This window comes from Canis lupus, chromosome 19 (genome assembly GCF_048164855.1).
Source record: "Canis lupus baileyi chromosome 19, mCanLup2.hap1, whole genome shotgun sequence".
Lineage (NCBI taxonomy): Eukaryota > Metazoa > Chordata > Mammalia > Carnivora > Canidae > Canis > Canis lupus.
The window spans coordinates 4,021,079-4,043,627 of NC_132856.1; the positions used below are offsets into that span (position 1 = coordinate 4,021,079).

At 52.5% G+C, this 22,549-nt stretch overlaps 1 long non-coding RNA gene and 1 pseudogene across 1 annotated transcript in view; one reads left to right on the plus strand and one right to left on the minus strand.

Annotated features, from left to right (window-relative positions):
* The first annotated feature begins 801 nt into the window (after positions 1-801).
* On the plus strand, positions 802-20,792 carry LOC140609724 (E3 ubiquitin-protein ligase makorin-1 pseudogene; annotated as a pseudogene).
* A 473-nt stretch (positions 20,793-21,265) lies between these two features.
* Positions 21,266-22,549, minus strand: part of LOC140609726 (uncharacterized) — a 41,952-nt gene continuing 40,668 nt past the window's right edge. The window contains exon 3 of the long non-coding RNA XR_012011468.1: positions 21,266-21,655. This is a non-coding gene — a long non-coding RNA (uncharacterized lncRNA). The remainder of the gene's footprint in view (positions 21,656-22,549) is intronic.

Below are 22,549 nucleotides of genomic sequence, written 5' to 3' on the forward strand. Positions count from 1 at the left end.
TTTGGGGGGATTGAGACAGGTGCGGGGGTAAGGGGAGTAATCGTCGCGCTGCAGCCCCTCTCCTGAGCTGAGTCTACGGCTCTCGGAGTAGGAGCCCAGAGGGATCCCAGGTGGGTCCGGGACCCGGGAGAGGGCGGGGGTCCGGGCCACCCCCGGGAGGGTGGGGGGAGGGGCGGCGGGATTGACAGTCGGTAATTGGGTAACTGGAGGCGGCTTCTCCGGCCGGGCGGCCCCGCCACCGCGACGCCGGGCCCCTGACGTCACCCGATTCGCCAGGAAATGAACTTTTTAATAATCCGAGGAGGGAGGAAAGCCCTCGGTCCCCTCGGCTCTGGGGGCTCCCGGCCAGGCCCAGCTCCGCGGGCGCGCCCCAGTCACCCTCTCCCAGGCCAGTTCCGGGCAGCGCCTGGGGGTGCGGGCTCGGGCCAGGGGCCTCCTGCCTCTGCCTCCGCTGTCCGATCATCTGTCCGAGGCCCTGGCTCAGGTAAAGACGCGGGGCCGAAGGCGCGGAGCCCCTCTGGCTGGGAACCAGCGCGTCCCGGCGCTTAGGGACCCTCCTGCCCCGTGCCCGCCGCGCCTCCCGCTCGGCTCCACTCCGGGCGCGCGGGCCAGCCCGGGCTTCTCGGAACTCCGCTCCGCTGAAAGGAGGCCGGCGCCAGCCGGGGCCAGCGCGCCGGGGCCGGGGAGTGGGAGCGCGAGGCCGCGGCCGGGCCTCCGCGGCCGGGGCGGGCAGGTGACTGGCCTCGGTGCCTTCCGTCTCTCCTTCCCCGCAACGCGCGCTCTGGCCGCGGACTCGCTGCCTCTGTTCGTCTGTCTCTCCTCCTTGCATTTAGCTTACGATTCTTCATCAAGGCGTAAAATGCGATCGCCGGAGCCCCGAGCCTGTCTTGCGTACCTGGAGCCTAGCGCGAGCTTATCAAAGACACCGCGGCTCCGGGGACAATCCCCGGCGTCGGGCAAGGCTGCGGGACCCAGCGCAGGACGCAGCCGGCCGCTTGCCGGCCCCGGGGCATGAACGCCAGAGCCAAGCGGGAGCTTTCCGTGGGGCTGCGATCCGCAATTCGGCTCGCAGGGACGTGGCCACGCCAGGCCCTCGGGAAAACAGGTAATTCGCTTTATTTCCCCCAAAGGCATGGTTCAAATGACCCCCATTCTGGGTGGGTCTGCAGGTTTTCATCATTCGGAATTTGGCTAAAAGCTCCTCTGGGACACCCCGAAGTCCCTCTGGAGCAGCGTCTGGGCCACCGCTGGCATAGAGGTGACCAGCCAGGCCAGGCTCCTGCCTGAACAGCAGCCCCGAGCTGCCCGCTGGCCCGGCGCAGAACCGACCTCCGCTGGGGATTTAATTACCCCGCTCGGCGGCTCAGAAAATCGCCGGGCAGAGGAGCTTAGCAGGGCAGTTAAGCAGTGCTTGAGCAGGGGCCTCGGGAGATCCGCACCAGTCTCCCTTCCCGCAGTCCTGGCCTAGAGAGAGAGACAGAGAGAGAGAGAGAGAGAAAAAAAAAAACGGGCGGGGGAGCTCCTCTAAGTCTCTGGAGAGCCGGGGTTGCCTTCCTCCAAAAGGCAGGCAGGCAGCTGGCTGGGCAGGAGGCCTCCGCTATAATTGAAACTCCTGCGTTGGACGCGGGACTGCTGCATTCTCTCGCAGAAACCAACCCGCCTGGGAGCAAAAAGAGGGGCTCCAGGGAGGAGAGGGCCCAGCTGGCCAGTAAAACACCCCCCACTCCAATCATGAGTGTCCGTGTGTGCCAGACAGACGCTAGCTAGGCATCTTGCCCAGTAGAAAGCGGAGACCATCCTATCACTTGTACCCAAACAAACGGCGGGGTAGGATCAGGGCTTCCCCCCAAATCGGCTAGGATTGCAGGGGGCATCCTTGCACCCGAGAAGAGCAGATTTATTGTTTAGAGCCTCAGGATTCAGAGTCTTCAGAACACCTTCAGAGGGATGCATTCCCTTTTTCATGTTTTTGTTCATTTCCAAGGGTTGTTGCTTATGCGGGTGCTGCCTTTTGCTCGCACCGAGAAGCTGTCACTTTCCTTACATAAGAAGGAGACTTCAGGAAGGACCGGGAAAGGGCAGCAGAGAAACTGAATCTTCTAACTGCCTTTTTCAAGTGGCCTGAGGTCCCCAAAGAAAGCATGGGTCCCCGCGGCTCAGGATGCTTTCTCCCGGGAGCTGGCAGCACAGGGATCCGAGGCCTGGGTCTACAGGGCCTGGCCGCCCGGGTCAGGGCTCTCTGCTGCCCAGTCTTCCCCATCCTACCCGGCCCTTCCCTCCTCACCCTTTGTTTAAACTTCCGTGGTCCCAGGTAGCCCCTCTGGGTCTGTAAGTTTGTCCTGTCTTTGTAACCTAATTCTTCCCACCTTTCCCTAGGGGCATTTAATTGGCTGGCAGTGGAGGGGGGATTCAAAGAAACCAGTTTGCTTAGGGGCTGCCTTCCTTGGGGAAATTTGTCAACTCAGCGGCCTCCCAGCCCCACACTGGCAATGGGCCTTGAGGGGGGACTGAGGAGGAAGTGGGGGCTGCCTTAGCCAGAGGGGTTCAGCAGTCCCCATAGGGCAAGGCCTCAGATGTGCTCAGGCCTGCGGGCGGTGCTCCTGAGGGGTTCTGCAGCGCCGGACCAGGGTCCCCACGGCCCCTTCTGCTCATTGGGGCTCACTTCCAGCCCCCCACCTGTGAAGGCTCCCTCCCCTCTGGCCTCCATGATGGCTGTCCCACCCTATACGGTCTCCTGGGCCTTTAGGAATTGTAAAACCCGGCCGTGGTCGAGAAGTTGCCCCACCCTGGGTCAGGAGCCTGGGGGATCGTGTTCCTCCTTATCATGTTCTAACCACCCACCTCCGAGCCTGAGGGCCGCCCCGGGAGCCTGGCTGAGACCTGCAGAATCGGGCAGCGTTTCTCCGGGCTTCCCGAAGGCCGAGGTTGGCTCGGGGTGCCGGCGGCCCCGCAGCCTGACAACTGGTAAATCCGTTTCGTTAGACGCAATTTGTTTGCAATTTGTCAGCTCGGCCGGGAAACGCTCTCCAGACGCCTGGGCAGCCGCACTGGCCCTACCTGCTTCTCCAATCCTGCCTACTCATAAACGAATCCCATCACTAGGTGCCTGTGTAGACGCGGAGCTCACCGCCAGATGTTCCCGATCCCCGGGAGACGTAGCTTTTTCCAAAACAACGAATTTCCTTCCGTGTTTTCCCGGAAAGGAGCGGTCGCCACTCCCGGGGGCCCTGAACGCCGGATCTTTCCCCTCGCGGTCGGGGCAACCTGGAGTTCAAGCCTGGCCGCGGCTGAAGGATTCTAAATGCCCGGCGTCCAGACAGACCCAGACCGCCGTCTACGCCTCCCGGCGGCAGATCCCGGAGCCCGCGGCGGCCCCATTCTTATTGAAATCCCACTAAACAGATTCCGACTGGGGCTTGGGGCAGGAGGGGAGACTTGCAGACCCGGCGCTCCCCCCCGCCCCCGCACCCACCAGGATAAAGGGCCGGGGGGCGCAGCGCGCGGGGGCGCACGCAGGAGCGAGCGGGTTAAGCCGCGCAAAGCCGGCGCACGGGACCAGTCGGCAGGTGCAGCCGCCGCTCGGCTGCCGGGCTTGGGCGCCTCCGCCGCCGTGGCCCGGAGGTGGGGGCGGCCGAGACAAAGACCCCAGCTCGGGGGCCAGGAGGTGGGGCGAGGCACTGGGGATAACCCGGGCTCGCGGCCTGTGTACGGCTGCATCCGAGAAATGGGAAAGCGAGAGGCCGGAGGCGGGCCTGCTGCCCTCAACTCCGCAAATACTCCCTCGGGATTAGGCCCCTATGACCTGGGGTTCTAGCCGCCCGCAGGACCGGGGCGAATCCCGAAGGCCACATGGCAGGGGCCACTGGGCTAGGCGGACGGCGTTTACGGGGCGGGTGGGCCAAACCTGGGGGCTGGAAGGGCCCTGGCCGGGCGGAGTTGGGGGCACTTACCGAGCGAGGTGCGGCGGGCGGCGCCCCCGGGTGGACGGGGCCGCAGCGGAGCGGGGCGCACAGCCCTGTGTGTGGCTAGGTGGGCCCACAGGACCCCGGCGGGCTGGCGGCGTCACCAGCGGGGCCCGGGCGGCGCGCCGAGTGGCCGCATGGTGCGCGGCGGGCGCTTTTGTTCGCCCGGTGGCCGACGGGGGCGGCTGGGGTGGGGGCGAAGGCGGCCAGGAGGTAGAGGCTGGAGCGGCGAGCCGGCGGCGCTGGCCTTGTTACCTCCCTCTCGCTCCCGCTACCTCTCCCTCCCCTCTCCCGGCCGCAGCGGCTGCTGCTTTTTATTTCGACAGCACTTTGAGGGGGCGGGAGCGCCGCAGGGGGGCAGGAGGGTGCCCTGAGCTCTGCGCCCCGTTTCCCTGGTCCAGCCGACGGGCGGCAGGCCTAGGGCCTGGAGGCACTCAAGGCGCAACATCCTACTCGCCCATACTCCAGACTACTCCCGCCCTCGCAGGGGCGCACAAATGAGCACCCCTGCTCTCAAGGGTGTATGTTTGGAAAGTCCGGGACATCTTTCTGGAGACTCTCCCCGGGGACCCTCACGAACCGTGGCCACAAGCGCGCACACACGTACACAGCTGCCTGCTCCTCCTTCTCCAACCCGCTTCCAATAGCGCTCATGCACGCACACATGTGTGCACACGCGTTAGCGCACACAGCTGTGGCTGCGTGGACATCCTCAGCCAGGAGATGTGGATCACACTGGCATGCACACGTGCTCACACCCAAATGTAGCTTGAGAATCTGGTATGAGTGGCGAGTGGCGCTCGCGCCAGGGCGTGCGTGTGCGCGGGCACGCGCGCGCGCGCGCGCACACACACACACACACACACACACACACTCACACACCTCCCTTACTTCCAGGCTGATTCGGCTAAATGTAGACACATAGCCTCTCTCTTCCTCAAGTATACTCCGACTCGAATTCCTCAACTCCAGAGCAGACCAGAGCATTTAAGGAGTGGAGCAAGAGGCAGGTCCCTGGCTCATCCCCAAGGAACCCTCTCACTGTAGGGAGCTAGGGAGTAGAGGGCTTGTCTTTGGAAGGCTAGGCAGAGGAGTTGGGGTGTGAGAGTCTTCAGTCAAGATTGCTTTTGGGTTTGTGAGCTAGGGGAATCTGGTCCTTGAACTTCCAAAGTCTGTACCTCAAAATTCACCTCCACAGCACAGTGGGAGGAGTGGGGGGGGCGGTGGTTAGTGATGCTGGTCCCATTCCAGCTGCCCAGGGAGTGAGTAAGTGGCCTGGGGATCTTGGGCCCAAAGAGAAAGTGCTTTGCTTTGGAAGGATTGGAAGTCCCTGGTCCTGGGAAAACTAGTGTGTGTCCCAGAGAGGAGTATCCAGCCCCCCATCTCTGTGGGCATCTTCTATCTGTGGGTCTTTCTTTGATGCTGATAGTGACTGCATTGCATATGTATTTGCTGTGTGCATGCAGGAGAATATCTATCCTTAGTGCCCCTGTGTGTCTGTGTGCGTTTGTGAGCACATGGGAAGTCTGCAAAACTGAGTGTATTCGTATGCCCATTTCTTCTTGTGGGTCCTTGAGAGTTTGTATATTGAGAATCTGTGTTTTGTGGGTCCCTGAGAGAGACCCTTGTGTATTATATGTGGCAGTTTCAGCGCATGACCCTATTAGTGCCTGTGGGAGAGGGTCTCTGTGAAACTGGATGTGTGTCCCCTGTGGCTGTGTATCTGTGAGATCATTGTGTCCATGAATCATATGATGGGAAGTGGGTATTTCCAAGTATTTATTTATAAGTTGGTGTGTGTCCCTATGTGGGTCAGTAGCAGTGTGTGTCTTGGTATCCTGTGTCTATGAATTGGTGTGTGTATGTGTGTGTGTGTGTGTGTGTCTTTACCAGCACTGGGTATTGGGTGTGTATCATTGTATCTTCAAACAGATTATGGGAGGATGGACAGTGTAGAGTGTAACCAAGTATGTCTGCGTAACTGTGTATAGCTCCATGTATGAACCGATATGTGTTGGGTGTTTGTGTCTGTTTACCTAGGGTGCGGGCATCTGCGTGTATGAATCTGTCTTTGAACTATGTCTGTTTCTCTACCCAGTTGTCTGGGGAGGAGTGTGTTCCTGGGTGACACACAGTATGTGTGTCTTCCCAGATCACCCACCATCCCTAACTGGCAGGGCAGGCGGCCAGTGGAGCTCCGGGGTGCCATTCGAAGGCACTGTCTGTCTGTGGGAGGGGGAGATGAACTGATAAGGCTTATCTGCCGACACCAGCGCCATGCTGAATAACTGCTCTAATGAGGTGGCCGCGCTGGGACCACCCGAGCCTGAGTGGGGAGGGGCATGGGGGAGCCAGGGCTGGGGCACAAGAGCAGATCCCACAAACCCAGCAGGGCCTGAGTGTCTAGTGGGCCTTTTCTAGTTCTCTTATTTTTTCAGAGGGGGGTTCCAGGTCTTACAGCTCCACTCCACCTGTCATCTCTCTGCGGGACTGGGCTGGGCTGGGCTGGGCTGGCGGGAGCCAGCTGGAGCCTCCCAGCCTCTGGTCTGCAGTCAGGAACACAGCCTTAAGAGGGAACGGGGTATGAGACCCATTGATGCGAGGCCCTCTAGGGTAGGGGTAGATTGAGAGACACGGAGGCCCAGAAATGGAAAGACCCAGACAGAAAGAGAACGGGGACGAGACAGGGAGACCCAAGAACAGATTTTAAAAAGTAACTGCCATAGAGGGGCAGAGACACCAGTAGGAGGGGTGGGTTGAGGACGTGCAGGAACAGACAAAAACAAACAACTTAGAAGTGGCAGAGTCAGAGACAAGGGAAGAAAAGCGGCGAAAGTGTTAACCAGAGAGAGACATGGACAGAGAGACAAGGGAGAGATACAGAGGAGAGGGAGAGGAAAACAAAGCAAAAATAGATGAGAAGACAGAAGGGAGCAGGGGCAGGCTCTGAGAGCAGTGAGAGAAGAGGGAAGGCAGTCAGGGGACAAGTGTGGACGCGGAAAGAGAGGCTGGACGGGATGGACAGATGGACGGAGGGGCCGGGGCAGTGCCGCGCACCCGCGCGAAGGAGCGCTGGAGGCCGCTGGCGGGGCTGCGGGGCGGAGGGCGTGAGCGCAGAGCCCGCGGGCCGGGCGGGGCACCGAGGCGCGGGCGGCGGCGGGCAGGGGGGGTCCGCGTGGGGCTGCGCCGCTGTCCGGGGTAATTTTTCATCTCGGCCGGCTAATCTTTGTTCCCGGCGAAGATAATGAATAGCCAATCGTTATCTGCCCGGCTCCCGGAGGCTGCCCGAGAATGGGGTTGTACAGGGCTGGGAATTGTTTCCAAAGTGCCGCGGAATAAATGGTGTTCCTTATCTCTGCCTTCCAGATTATCGGAGCCCTTTCAGAGCGCGCACAACAAATGCGCCCGCCATCGAATGCATCATTTACCACCGCAGATCCGCGCGCTGATGGGCAGGCAGATAGCCGTCCGCGGGGGGCACGCCGGGCGCCCTGTGCCCCGCCGCCAGCCCGCTTGCCCGCCTGCCGGGGGCACCCGCGTGTGAGCCCTCGGGTGTGCCCGGCATGTTTGGATGGACATTCTCGCGTGTGCCAGCGTGGACGGGCACCGAACAAGAAAGGGCATTGGAGTGCATGCAGGTGTGTCAAAGAAGCGTGCTAAAGAAAGTGCAGGTGTGCAAGCCCACGCCCAAACACGGGGCGGGCGTGTGTGCTGTGAGTGCCCAGAGAGGGCCCAGCTGAGGCTGTTTGAGGGCGCACAGAGGAAGGGATATCGCCCGTGTGTAGGCATGCATGTTACTCGGGGTGGGTAGACACGTGAAGGGGTGGGTGTGCAAATCCGTGTGTGCAAATGTGGGTGAGCTTATCGTGAGTGCCTCATTGTACCTGCCCAGGCTGTTCAGGAGTGCACACAGGAGGTGGTGTCCTCTGCCACCGGGGAGCGTGTCTACCTTTAGATTCAGCCATGGGTGTGTTACTCTGCTGAGTGTGGTGTGTCTGCAGGTGTCCCACCCCACTCGGTGTCCGTAAGCGTGTATCCACGCATACCCGTGAGCGCCAGGAGTGAATGAGTGTGCAGCTGTCCGCGTTCACCCCGGTGTGCGCCTTCGGGGTGCACGGGTCTGCGTCAGGGGGGTCGCGGTGTGTTGAGTTTCTGCAGGGGGGGGCGGTCGTCGGGGCTTGTCCCTGCGCCTGCCGGTGTAGGCTCAGGACACGCGAGCTGGGACCCCTCTCCAGCTTGGGAAGCGGCAGCCAGCGGGGAGAGAAGGGTGTGTGCGGGTGTGAGAGGCGCCACAGTAGGAGGAAGTGACAGAAAACGGGGTGTGCGGGCGTGCAAGGAAGAGGGGTCCTCCGAGGAATTTGGGGACACCCAGGGGCCCGCACCCGCCTCCGCAGGCGCGCCCTGCTAGGGGCCCCAGGGCGCCCGAGGAGAGAGCGCCGAGCCCCGCCGCCTGAGGTCTCCGCGCCGTGAGCGACACGCGCCGCCGACAAAGGCTGTATTTTTCCAGGCTCGCGCCCCGCCCGCGCGCGCGATGGTCCCCATGGCGACGCAGATAGCGCCGCAGCCATTTTCCCTATCTCCCCGGAGTCTATTATACGGCGGGATTAGCTCATCTCTAGGCAGGTCAAACCCAAAGTCACACAACCTGCAGCGCGGGCCCCGCCCCTCCCCCCGCCGGGGTCCGGTCCCGGCCCCGCGACCCCCGAGCGGCGGCCCTTGCGCAGGCGCCGAGCGCCACCTGGCGGCCACCGGTGCCCGAGCGGGGTCCCCGGAGCCGGCCGCGGGAGCCCAAGTCTCCAGAAGGGCTCGGGCAGGGGTCCTTTCTCCAGGAGGCGGACCCTCCAGAAGCAGGGGCTTTGTTATGTCACTGCCCTGTCCGCAGGGCTGGGCTGACATCCCGCGGATGCTCCATAAGAGTTTTGTGAAAGGATAGATGGATGGCAGGAAATTATGGACCTAGCACACTGCCAGAGGTCACCCAGCTTAGTTGGCAATAAGTCCTTTCTTAGACTGTGTCCACTGAATTTAGTATAAAAGCCAAACTCCTCTGGAACCCGTAACAGCCTCTGCTGGTCATTCAGACCTGTTTTCTCTCTTTCTTGCTCCAGCTACAGGGGCGTTCCCTCTGTTCTTTGAACAAGCCAAAACATTCCCACCCCAGGGCCTTTGTGTCTGCTGTTCCCTCTACCCAGAGTGTGTGCTGCCTCTGCTCAAATGTCACCCCTCAGAGAAAAACTGAGCCTTCAGATTTTTCTTGGTCTGTACCATATATTTCTTTTCTAGTGAGTACTTAGCACGATGTAAAATAGTCTCCTCTCTGTATATACAACTTGCCAGCTCTCCTGTCCTGCAGAAAGGGAGTCTGTTTTGTTCCCCAGCAATAGCCCAGGGGCTGGAATCTCCAGCGACAACTGGTCTGGCATCAGGCGCAAGTTTGGGAACAAGCGAATGAGGACAAGAGGAGGCCAGAGCAAGTGGGCCAGACTAGGCCCTGCTATCATTATCATCTCTCCTTATTGTTGGACCATTCCCCTCTACCCTCCCCCTGTGTTCTGCTCACCCGAGCATCAGGACGCCTGGCTCCACCAATCTGCCCCATCGGCAAGTCCAGAGAGGCTTGGGAATTAAGGGAGAGAGGATCACGGAGCAAGGTGCGCCTTCCTTGCTTGTTGGGGCAGGGAACACATCTCACCCTGTGTTCTCAGGGAGCCATGGCCTCTCCAGGAAAGCCGGGGCCACCGGGTGAGACTTCACTCAAAATACAAGATAATTATGCCCGAGTTGTCATGAGGTGGTGATGATTAATTGCTTATGCATGGAGCATGGACAGTGAAGTAAGTAGAACCAGAGAAGGCCACAGCCCCACTGGGCTTCCAGGTGGGAGTCTAGCCAGCCTGTCTGCAGGCTGGAAGGGGCAAATCAGACACGAGGCTAAGTCTCACCCTGCTCAGGTGCACTTGAGACAAACCCTGCAAGAGGCTTTGCCCAAAGATTCAGAGAATTAGCTCCCTGTTCCCTCAGAAGTGCCCTCCCTGGAGAGGATTTTGGGTTAAGGCAGGGCTTTGGGCCAGGACTCCCCTCCCCCCCCCCCAGCATACACACTCACCCCTCTTCTTGCTGGGTGGCCTCAGGCAAGATGTTTTCCTTCGCTGAGCCTCAGGTCTGCTTCTGCAAACCTCCCTCCAGGGTTATGTGAATTACTCATAAGCGTGTATTTAAAAAGAGTTTTGTAATCCAGGCCTTGAAAACTGGCAATCCAGGGGCAGCCCAGGTGGCTCAGCGGTTTAGCGCCACCTTCAGCCCAGGGCCTGATCCTGGAGACCCTGGAATGAGTCCCACGTCCGGCTCCCTGCATGGAGCCTGCTTTTCCCTCTGCCTGTGTCTCTGCCTCTCCTCTCTCTGTCTCTCATGAATAAATAAATAAAATCTTTAAAAAAAAAAAAAAGAAAGAAAGAAAAGAAAACTGGCAATCCAAGTCTCAGGGACCCATGCAGTGACTCATTGTCACCAACATATCTTTTTTTTTTTTTAAGATTTTAGTTATTTATTCATGAGAGACACACAGAGAGAGGCAGAGACACAGGCAGAAGGAGAAGCAGGCTCCATGCAGGGAGCCCGATGCAGAGCTCAATCCCAGGACCCCAGGATCAGGTCCTGAGCCAAAGGCAGAGACACAACCACTGAGCCACCCAGGCATCCTTGTCACCAACATTTCAAAGTGGGAGATACCACATAAAGAACTTCATCTCCAGCTTCTCTTGAAAATTTGGAAGATTGGATACTCTGGGCCTACATTCCTGCATGGTATTGTAATGCTGGAATCCTGTATCACCAGCCCCCTGGGCACCAGGGTCTTCCCCTACCCACTTGGGGCCTACGGGTCAGGAATGTGTCCCTCATAGAAATACTGTGTGCCATGGCTATGTTGGTTTTAGCCTTCCTTCTCTGTATCCTTTGATGGAATTTCCAATATCTTTCTCCATCCAGGTACTGTAAACCACTTAATAATAAATTAATTAATTAATCCAATCAACACTTTAAAATAATGTGTTTGGCCATAGTGTTTTGGACTCCGGGTATAGAGTATCGACTAAAACATCCATGGTACCTATCCACAGGGAACAGTCAGACATAACTACACAGAGTAATACATCATCACAAATTGTGATGGGAACTCTGAGGGGCAAAGAACATATATTTACAAATATTGAATGCAAGTATATTCGCAGCGACCTCCTCTGGGTCAGGTCCTATGCCGAGAGGTGGAGGCATAGAATGAAACCAGATATAGTCACCTTGTGCAGACAACTCACAGGGTGGTGGAGATACAGGCACATTAAGAGATCCTGTTCATTCCAACCTATAAGAATTGAAAACACAGGGTGCTTGGGGGAGAGGCACTTATCCTAGTCTGAGAGCATAAGATATAAAGAGTCCCTACAAATTAATAAGACAAAAATATGAGGAAAAATAGGCCAAGGGTATGAACAGAAAGTTTACAGAAAAGGAACTAGAAATGGGGCAGCCCGGGTGGCTCAGGGGTTTAGTGCCTGCCTTCGGTCCAGGGCGTGATCCTGGAGACCCGGGATCGAGTCGGGCTCCCTGCATGGGGCCTGCTTCTCCCTCTGCCTGTGTCTCTGCCTCTCTCTCTCTCTCTCATGAATAAATAAATAAAATCTTAAAAAAAAAAAAAAAAGGAACTAGAAATGGCTCTTAGGTTGATAAAAACATGCTCAGTCTCACTCAGAAATGAAAATTTAAAACACATTGAAAGATTTGGGAAGAGAAATATTCTAAAATCAGATTGTGGTGATGGTTGCAACTTCATAAATTTGCTAAAATTTACGAAATGTACATTTAAAATGAATAAACTCTATGGTGTAAATTATACCACATAATGCTGTTTGAAAATAAATCCTAAAACACTTTGAGATACCATCTCATATCTATCAGTATTAGCCATATCAAAACATTTGATTACATATTATGTTCCTACAGGAGTGGGGAGACAGGCTGGTGGGAGCATCAACTGATGCCCTTTTGGAGTAGGACAGGCAATGTAACACTATCATATTTACAAACATATGTATGCTTTGAACCAATGATTCCATTTATGGGGTATAGATATGCCCTTACACTTGTGAAATTTGTAAGGACATTCACTGTAGCTTTATACTTTGTGGCAAATAATTAGAAACAAAAGATGTTTGTGTAAAAGAGATGGTAAAAGTATTGTCATCCGACCAAAAAATAGAATAGTTGTGCTGCTATTGTGGGAGAAAAAGAAGAAAAAGAGAGAGGAAGGAAGGAAAAAAAGAAGGAAGGAAGGAAGGAAGGAAGGAAGGAAGGAAGGAAGGAAGGAAGGAAGGAAGGAAGGAAGGAAGGAGAAGTAAGGATATTGAGTGATCCCCAAATAGATTTAGCAGAAAACTAAAAGTGCACAAAAGTAAGTGTGGTGTGCTACCATTTGATTGAAAACGAAGATAGGAGAGAAGATGTTTGTGTACATATTTATAGACTTTCTCTGGATGGAAAACAGAAGAAATCATTAACAATTGCTGGCACACACAAAAGGACAGAGGTGTGGGTGGCTGGGGTTAGGGATCAGAGAGGACTTTCTACTGTGTAAGCTTCGGTTACTGTTGAAACTCCACAGATGGATAGAGATACAGAGATTGAGATAGAGATAGATATACACAGTCACACATACTCACATGTATATCCCATACAAAAAAGTAAAGATTAATAAAAACCCTAAAGATTAAAACCAAAATGGAAAAAAATTTCGTTAAAAAATATAAAGATGGGGATCCCTGGGTGGCGCAGTGGTTTGGCACCTGCCTTTGGCCCAGGGCGCCATCCTGGAGTCCCGGGATCAAATCCCACGTCGGGCTCCCGGGGCATGGAGCCTGCTTCTCCCTCTGCCTGTGTCTCTGCCTCTCTCTCTCTCTCTGTGTGTGACTATCATAAATAAATAAAGAAAAAAATATTAACAAAATATAAAGATGAAGAAGAACAGAACCTTGCAAGAAGAGTTGGAACAGAAGTTTCCCATCGCTGACTAGAATGTAGAGAAAAAAAAATTCTCCTGCCCTCTTGACCAAAGTGTAAACTGGTATTCAGTATTTTGCAGGGTAATTTGGTTGCACCTAGAGAGTTGAAGATAGAAATGCCACGCAACCCAGCAAGTCCTCTTCTAGCCATATGAGAGATCTCACACATGAACAAAAGAGACGTGGGCAAGGATAGTCATGGGGCATTATTGAAAGCGAGAGAGAGAAAGAAAAAAAATTTTTTAAAGAAACTTTGGGGCACTTGGATGGCTCAGTCCGTGAAGTGCCTGCCTTCAGCTCAGGTCAGGTCCCAGGGTCCTGGGATGGAGCCCCGAGTCCTGCTCCCTGCTCGGTGGGGAGTCTGCTTCTCCCTCTCCCTCTCTTTCCCCTACTTGTGCTCTCTCTCTCACTCATTCTCTTTCTCAAATAAAATCTTTTTTTTTAAAAAAATCATTAAAAGAAAGAAAGAAACTTTGAATGCAAACTAAGGGCCCATCTTGAGGGTATTGGATAAACAGTGGAAAGCTCTTTGAATGGAGTGCCGTGCTGCAGTCACATTGTATGGGCAGGTACAAGGCAAGTAATGTCTTTGTCAAAGAAAGAAATGGCATAATTTTAGACACAAAACTGTACTGTATATTGTTTATGGAAATGAGGCATATGAAGTAAAAGTCTAAAGGCGTAATGGAATTGAATCTTCTGGAAGCCTGAAAAATAAGAGCAAGTCATGCCATGTTCCTGGATGGAAAAACTTAATGCCATAAAATGTCGATTCCTCCACAGTTTCTAAATGCAAATTAAATGTGTTTAGGGTGATTTAAAAACCTAGGTAAAATGGACTTCAAAGATCGCATGGCAAAATAAATGCCCAGGAATAACCAAGGAGAATTGGAAAAAGAACGACACGGGGTTTTCACCTTACTAAAAATAAGAACATACTGTAAAGCTGCTATAATCAAATCAACATGGTGTTGGCATAAGAATAGACCATGGGGAAGAAGAGAGAACCCAGAAATAGGTTCCGGTGTGTGGAAGAGTATATAATACTTGACAAAAGTAGTATTTCAAGGCAGTGGGGGAGGGTAGATCGTGAAATACTTGGTGCTGGCACAGGAAGAAAATAAAATTGACCCCTCATATATCCAAATAAATTCCAGATGGATTACGAATTTTAATGTGAAAAATAAATGACTTGCAAAGAAACCCTCAGAGGTGACACTTGAGAGCTAGCCAGAGGAGCAGCACGTGCAAAGACAGGAGGGTGAAAGGATCCAGCATGTTCTGGAGAAAGCAGCCACTCAGAATGGCTGGGGTGTAGGGGGAGGCCCAGGTGCATGGCAAGCCTCCCCAAAGCCAGGTCACATCCATTACCATGTTCTGAATTGTTTGTCACATCTCTTCATACCTGTGCTATTTTGTTAATCTTTTTACTTTAAATCAATTTCTGTCTTTATAAACCAAATTGTTTCTATTTTTTAAAGATTTTATTTATTTATTCATGAGAGACACAGGGAGAGGCAGAGACACAGGCAGAGGGAAAAGCAGGCTCCTTGCGGGGAACCTGATGTGGGACCTGATCCCAGGACCCTGGGATCACGCCCTGAGCTGAAGGCAGACGCTCAACCACTGAGCCACTCAGGGATCCCACCAAATTGTTTCTAAAAGGTAAATTTCTATTACTGGCAGGATCATGGGTTCAATGGGCTCATTATATATTTTCTGAATCATGTAGAAATAGTCTGACTATTAAGATGAAGAAATAAAAAGTCTGGAATTTCCCTGGTAGGATGGGTTAAGTTTACTTTTGGAAATTACTCTGCCACCTTGTGGGCAGGAGGGACTAACTGGAGGGGTGTAATGGGGAAGGAGCGAGCAGGGAAGTGGCCACAATGACAATCCCTAGAAGATAGTCAGGTGTAAGCCAGGGTCCGCCACATCCTTCCCTCTCCCGCTCCCTCTCCCACACCCACTTTCAATGTGTCATTCCCAAATCTGACCACCTCCTGGCATCAACACAGCTACTGCCTCCCCATCATTTCGTGCAGATTATTGGACTAGCTTCCTCAGTGGAAGTCCCTCAGTTTCCTTCTGTCCATTCAGAAACACAGCAGCCAGAGGGATCCTGTGGAAGTATAAGTCAGACCCTGTCCCTGCTCCACTTCACACCTACTCAGGGCTCCTGCCTCACTCAGAGGAACCCACACCATCAGTTCCCTCTTTGTCTCTCTCACCTCATTCCCTTGGTAGGCTCAAGTCTAGTCCAAATGGCTTCCTTGCTGTCTCTCAAATATATCTGGCACATGCCTGCCGGAGGACATTTGCACCTGTTGTTTCTTGTACCCAATTATCCACATGGCTTCTTTCCTTACTTTGGGTCTCTGCCCAAATGTTGCCTTTCCCGAGAGGCTTTCCTGGAAAGGGTCAAGCCAGCTGTGGGTGACAGCCAGGGTACAGATGGGTGCTAGAGGCACTGCAAGCTCTATCAGCATCTGGACATATAGGCATCCCTGAAGCCTGGGGTTAGGGCCAACCCTCCCCCCGGACTCCTAAACCCCTGTGCCTAAAGCCGATACATGTCCCTGACTTTCGAGTTACATGAGCCAATAATACAGCCCCTCTCGTGTTTCTCCTTTAGCCAGTCTGAAGTGGGTTTTTTGTCTCCCACAACTAAAGAGTCTTGGTAATTCAAGTTGTGATAGATTAAAGTTGACCACAAATTCTCTGTTACTGAGAGAGATGTCCCCTTCCCTGGAGTCTGGGGTGGTCTCTGTGACTACTTGACAAGAGAAGATGGTGGAAGGGACACTACATTTCCAATTCCAGGGCTTCAATTATTAGCTTCCACCTCTTGTCTCTTGAAACCCTCTCCATGGGAGTCCTGAGCTACCAGGTAAAAAGTCCAGCTACCCTGAGGTCAGGCCATGAAGAAGCTCTAGCTGGCCAAGTGGAGAGACTGCATGCTGAGAACGAGTCACCAATGTTTGAACCGTCCTGGCTGAAGCTCCAGATGTCATGGAGCAGATAGGGGCAGCCCAGGTGGCTCGGCGGTTTAGCGCCGCCTTCAGCCCAGGGCCTGATCCTGGAGACCCAGGATCGAGTCCCACATCGGGCTCCCTGCAGGGAGCCTGCCTCTCCCTCTGCCTGTGTCTCTGCCTCTCTCTCTCTGTCTCTCATGAATGAATAAATAACATCTTAAAACAAATTCCTGACCCAAGTTTTGTGGGATACAGTATGTTTTAAGCCACTACAATTCAGGGTAGTTTTTCGATTAAAAAAAAAAAAAGATTTTATTTATTTATTTGTCAGAGAGAGAGAGTGTGAGCACAAGCAGGAGGAGCTGCAGGCAGGAGGAGAAGTAGGCTCCCTGCTGAGCAAGGAGCCTGATGGGAGACTTGATCCCAGAATCCTGGGATCATGACCTGACCAGACCTTAATGGACTGAGCCACCCAGGCATCCCACAGGATAGTTTTTAAAAATGCGGCAATAGATAAATAGATAACAATAGTTATCTGCAAAGAGCCACATACAATTACTGGATTGAGAAGCAAGACAGAGGCAATGCTGCCAAGGCGCATCGGATGGGCTTATTTCCTTGGGAATCCTTACAGCAGTCGGGACGGGTATGAGACACACAGCGGAAAGAGTCTTGGCAGCAGATGGCAATGCTAATAAAGAGATGGGTGCTGGTCATGGGCAAAGTTCTCCACGGCATCAAAGGATTGGGATATATCCACACCCGAAGTAACAACACACCTGAAAACAACCCAATCTAACGATCCTCCCAGGAGGGAGGAGAAAGGAGAAAGGAGAAAGGAATCGTATCATAGCCACACAGTGGAGTATGGACAGCCGTGAACATAGAGGACAATACCACGCATCAATGTGGAGGAGCCTTGCCAATGACACTGTGAGAGAAGGAAGTCACAGAAGAGCACATACGTAAGTTCCATGTAGATAGTGTTTTAAAACAGGAGAGATACTTTGGACAGTCTATGCTTTTGCACATATGTTTGTGCACAGGGCCATGAATCAAAACTGGGGTACTCAGCCCTCTGTGGATGACCTAAGGGATCTTCCAAGAGTGGTGTTTTTGCCCCTTGAGCAGGTCACAGCAGGTGCATGGGTCCTGTGCCTGCATGACATGCACCCCCTGCCAGGGGCTGGGAGGCACAGAGGATGTCCCAGCTCCTGCTATGACACCGAGCTCCAGAAATGGTAGCTATTATTACTGTCATTAGTAGATGCACTTCACCTTACAGGTGGACAGGGCTGCGAGGAGGGAAGCAGGCTGCACAAAGGCAAGCGGCCTGTGGGTAACAAAGCTGGGATTGGGAGCCAGGCCTCCTGGCTATTTCCACCCTTCAAAGGTGCAACTTAATAATCTATACTTTTCTTTTCTTTTTTAAATTTTATTTATTTATTTATTTGTCAGAGGGAGAGAGAGAGACAGCACAAGCAGGGGGAACAGCAGGCGGACTGAGAAACAGGCTCCCCACTGAGCAGGGAGCCCAATGCGGGGCTCCAACCCAGAACACACAGTATCATGACCTGAACCGAAGGCAAAGACTTTTTTTTTTTTAATTTTTTATTTATTTATGATAGTCACACACACAGAGAGAGAGAGAGAGGCAGAGACACAGGCAGAGGGAGAAGCAGGCTCCATGCACCAGGAGCCCGACGTGGGATTCGATCCCGGGTCTCCAGGACTGCGCCCTGGGCCAAAGGCAGGCGCCAAACCGCTGCGCCACCCAGGGATCCCCCGAAGGCAAAGACTTAACTGACTGAGCACCCCCCAGGTGCCCCAGTCTATACTTTTTCAAGTCTGCCCAGGACTTCTGGGGATAATTGTCCTCTCAGACAAGAGAGAAACATGAGGAGGATCGTCATCGTCCCCTTCTCCCTGTTATGGGCTGCATTGAGTCTCCCCTAAATTCATATATTAAGATCCTAACCTGGGATCCCTGGGTGGCTCAGCGGTTTGGCGCCTGCCTTCAGCCCAGGGCCTGATCCTACAGACCTGGGATTGAGTCCCACATCGGGCTCCCTGCATGGAGCCTGCTTCTCCCTCTGCCTGTGTCTCTGCCTCTCTCTCTGTGTCTTTCATGAATAAATAAATAAAATCTTTAAATTAAAAAAAAAAAAGATCCTAACCTCCAGGGACTCAGACATGACTGTATTTGGAAACAGGGCCTTTGAAGAGGTGATTGAGGTGAAATGAGGTCATATGAGTTCTCCCTAATGCATTCTGACAAGGTCCTTATAACAAGAAAAGATTAGGATCCAGACACGCACAGAGGAACACCTACGCGAGGGCACAGGGAGAAGGTGGCCATCTGCACACCAGAGAGAAGCCTCAATGACAACAGCCCTGCTGACACCTGGATATCAGGCTTCAGGCCTCCAGAACAGTAAGAAAATAAATATCTGTTGTTGAAGCTGCCTGGCCTGTGGTGCCTGTTATGGCAGCCTTAGAAAACAAATACACACTCTTTGAACCAACTTGTGTTAGGACATGACATGTGGGCGTGGGCAGCTGCCTGGGGGACATGGTGAGGATGCTGAGCAGAAAGACAAGAAGAGTCTGGGTCCCTGATAATTTCACCAAGCTGCTGTGCCATGTCCAGAACTCCCACTGCAGACTACTTGTTCTCTGAAGAAATTGAAGGTTTGTGTTTCCTGAGCCACTAGTAGTTGTCTTAAAAGTATCCTGAGAAGCCCAAATCTCCACCTGCATGGAGAACAGTAGGCTAGCTGTGGAGCCCTATCCCACTGAGGCTCTTGGTCTTCTGGCAGATTCTACTCCCGGGGAGGTCAAAGACGCCAAGCTACATTCAAATATCATCTCCTGGGGGCAGCTGAGTGGCTCAGTGGTTGAGTGTGTGCTTCTGGCTCAGTCATGATCCCGGAGTCCTGGGATCAAGTCCCACATCAGGTTCCCCACAGGCAGCCTGCTTCTCCCTCTGCCTGTGTCTCTGCCTCCCTCTCTGTGTCTCTCATGAATAAATAAATATAATCTTTTTTTTTTAATCATGTCTTGGACAAAAGGGACCCAACAACATGTAATCCTCCACTGGATCCTAGACCAGGACAGAAATAGCTCTTAAAGGATACTCCTGGGCCGCAGCTCTTTCAGTCCAAGAACCTAGTCCCTTTGTTTTGGTAAAACCACCTTTTTTGAACTGAAGACCTCTTAAGAATTCTTTCTTGGACATCAGCTCCGAGTCCACCACTTCAACCCATACCAAAAGCAAGAAGAAAAACTAGGAGCTAAGGTATTTCATGCACGGGGTTTGTAAAGAAGGAGATAACTGTCGCTATTCGCATGATCTCTCTGACAGTCCTTATGGTGTAGTGTGCAAGTATTTTCAGCGAGGATACTGTATTTACAGAGACCGCTGCAGATATGAACATAGCAAGCCATTGAAACAGGAAGAAGTGACTGCTGCAGATCTAACTGCAAAATCATCTCTTGCTGCTTCCTCAAGTCTCTCATCGGGAGTTGGACCAGTTGTTGAAATGAATATGGGCGAAGCAGAGTCCAGAAATTCAAACTTTGCTACTGTCGGCGCAGGTTCAGAAGACTGGGTGAATGCCATTGAGTTTGTTCCCGGGCAGCCCTACTGTGGCCGTACTGCCCCTTCCTGCACTGAAGCACCCCCACAGGGCTCTGTGACCAAGGAAGAATCCGAGAAAGAACAGACAGCAGTGGAAACCAAGAAGCAGCTTTGCCCCTATGCTGCAGTGGGAGAGTACCGGTATGGGGAGAACTGTGTATATCTCCACGGAGACTCGTGTGACATGTGTGGGCTGCAGGTCCTCCATCCAATGGATGCCGCCGAGATCACAACATATAAAATCTTGCATTGAGGCCCATGAGAAGGACATGGAGCTCTCATTTGCTGTCCAGCGCAGTAAGGACATGGTGTGTGGGATCTGCATGGAGGTGGTCTATGAGAAAGCCAACCCCAGTGAGCGTCGCTTTGGGATTCTCTCCAACTGCAACCACACTTACTGTCTCAGGTGTATTCGCAAGTGGAGGAGTGCTAAGCAATTTGAGAGCAAGATCATAAAGTCCTGCCCCGAATGCCGGATCACATCTAACTTTGTCATCCCAAGTGAGTACTGGGTGGAGGAGAAAGAAGAGAAGCAGAAACTCATTCAGAAATACAAGGAGGCAATGAGCAACAAGGCGTGCATTTTGATGAAGGACGTGGGAGCTGCCCATTTGGAGGGAACTGTTTTTACAAGCATGTGTACCCTGATGGCCGTAGAGAGGAGCCACAGAGACAGAAAGTGGTAACATCAAGCAGATACTGGGCCCAACGAAGGAACCACTTCTGGGAGCTCATTGAGGAAAGAGAGAACAGCAACCCCTTTGACAACGAAGAAGAGGAGGTTGTCACCTTTGAGCTGAGTGAGATGTTGCTTATGCTTTTGGCTGCAGGTGGGGACTACGACCTGACAGACTCTGAAGACGAGTGGGACTTGTTTCATGATGAGCTGGAAGATTTTTATGACTTGGATCTATAGCAGCTTTGTGTGGCATGTGAACTGGTCTGCTGAGCCTCAGACAGTAGCTGTCCCCTGTGCTGGTGTGGCAGTGCCCATGTCTCTCCTAGGAAGGCCTATCAACTCCAGGTGCTGTCGTGATTATTTTTACCCAGGGCCTGTCTTCTCAATCCCTCACCTTCCCCCAAGGAGTGTGTCGTTTTTCTCTGTTTAAAAAAAAGTTACAAAAATAAAAAAATAAATAAATAAAGGATACTCCTGAAACAATTGATGACATTTGAATATGGTTGTGGGATTAGAGAACAGTCTTGTCCTGTATCATATTGTCCGGATTTTGATTAAGTGTTTTGTGTTTATGTTAAGAAAATATTCTTGGTCTTAGGACACACACATTGAAATATATAATAGGAAAGGGGCATCAGGTCTCCAACAAACTCTCAAATGGTTCAGAAAATCCACATATGTATATGTCCATGGTAATACAGAACGATGGATAAAGCAAAAGGGGCAAGATGTAAACAATTGGTAAATCTAGGTAAAGAGTATATGGGAAATTATATTAAAGATAAGAGTTCTCCAATATGAAAAAAAATCTCTTCTATAAAAATAGCCCCCTAACCTCTCCCTCCCAGCACAGCCTCTCCCCACTTATGAAATATCCTGGTCCATGCCTCTGGTTCTTATCTGTCTGCTCCACTTAGAATCAAACCATCAAAGACCATATATTTCCACAGATATATATCCTCAAGCACACACTTTAGGTGTTCATTTAATTGTATATGTTTAAGATAAAAGGGAATTCATTAGTTCACAGAACTGAAAATTCCAGGTTGGAATGCTTCAGGTGGCTTCAATCAGAACACAGATGACATTCTTACTCCCACACAGTCTCCTCTTGCTTCCATGGTAGGTCCCTTTTCAGACAGGCTCTAGCCTCCTGGCTGCGAAATGGCTGCAGCATGTCCAAACGCAGTGAGGAGATTTCTTTCCATGTTCTCATTGGCCTTAATTCCGGTCACATGCTCATCCCTGAAGGGGGCCTCTGTGGCCAAGAGGACACAATGGCCAGACTCACTAAGCCTGAGTCAGGAGCCCACCTGCAGCAACTCACTGGGGGCCTGGCAGTGATCCTAGAAGAAGATCAGGATATGGTTTCAGAAGGATGGGAATGGATGCTGGGTGGCAAGAATTACAGAAGCCCATTCAGCTCACATCTTGACTATCCAACATCCATAAGCTTCCTTCACTCCGTGCTTGTTCCTGAGGGAAGCATAGTAGGCAGAATTATGGACCCTGAAGATGCCCACCCTAATCTCTGGAAACTGAATTTGTCTCTCACATAGCTAATGGAGCTTTGCTGATATAGGTAGAATTACTAACCCATTGACCCTGAAGTACGGAAATGATCCTAGATTGTCCTGGTGTGCTCAATGTAATCACGTGAGCCCTTCAAAACAGAGAGCGTTCCCCAGCAGGTTGCCGAAGAAGAAAGCAGAAGAGGAAGTTAGAATGGGATAGGCAAGGGGAAGAGAGATGCAAAGCATGAGGAGGGTTTGAAGCATGATCACAAAGAAACATTGGCAAAGAAATGGGGAGATCCCATCTTACAACTAATAACTGAATTCTGACAACAACCTCAGCAAGCAAGTGGCTCTCCCTCCAGAGCCTCATGAAAAGAGTCCAGCCTGCTGACACCTTGATCAGCTGTGGGAGACCCTAAGCAAAAAGCCCAGTGGAGGCACGCTCTGCCTTGACCTTTGACCCATGGAAACTGAGATACTGAAGGGAAGCCATTTTAAGCCTCTTAGTTTGCGGTAAATTGTTATAGCAGCAATGGAAAGGTATATTGGAGGGAACACACTGCCTCTTCCCGTCACACATCCAGCCCTAGGACCAGAATTCCAGTGACCCTGGGTTGAGATCTTTTTATTAAAAAAATATTTTATTTATTTATTCATAAGAGACAGAGAGAGAGAGAGAGAGAGGCAGAGACACAGGCAGTGGGAGAAGCTGGCTCCCTGCGG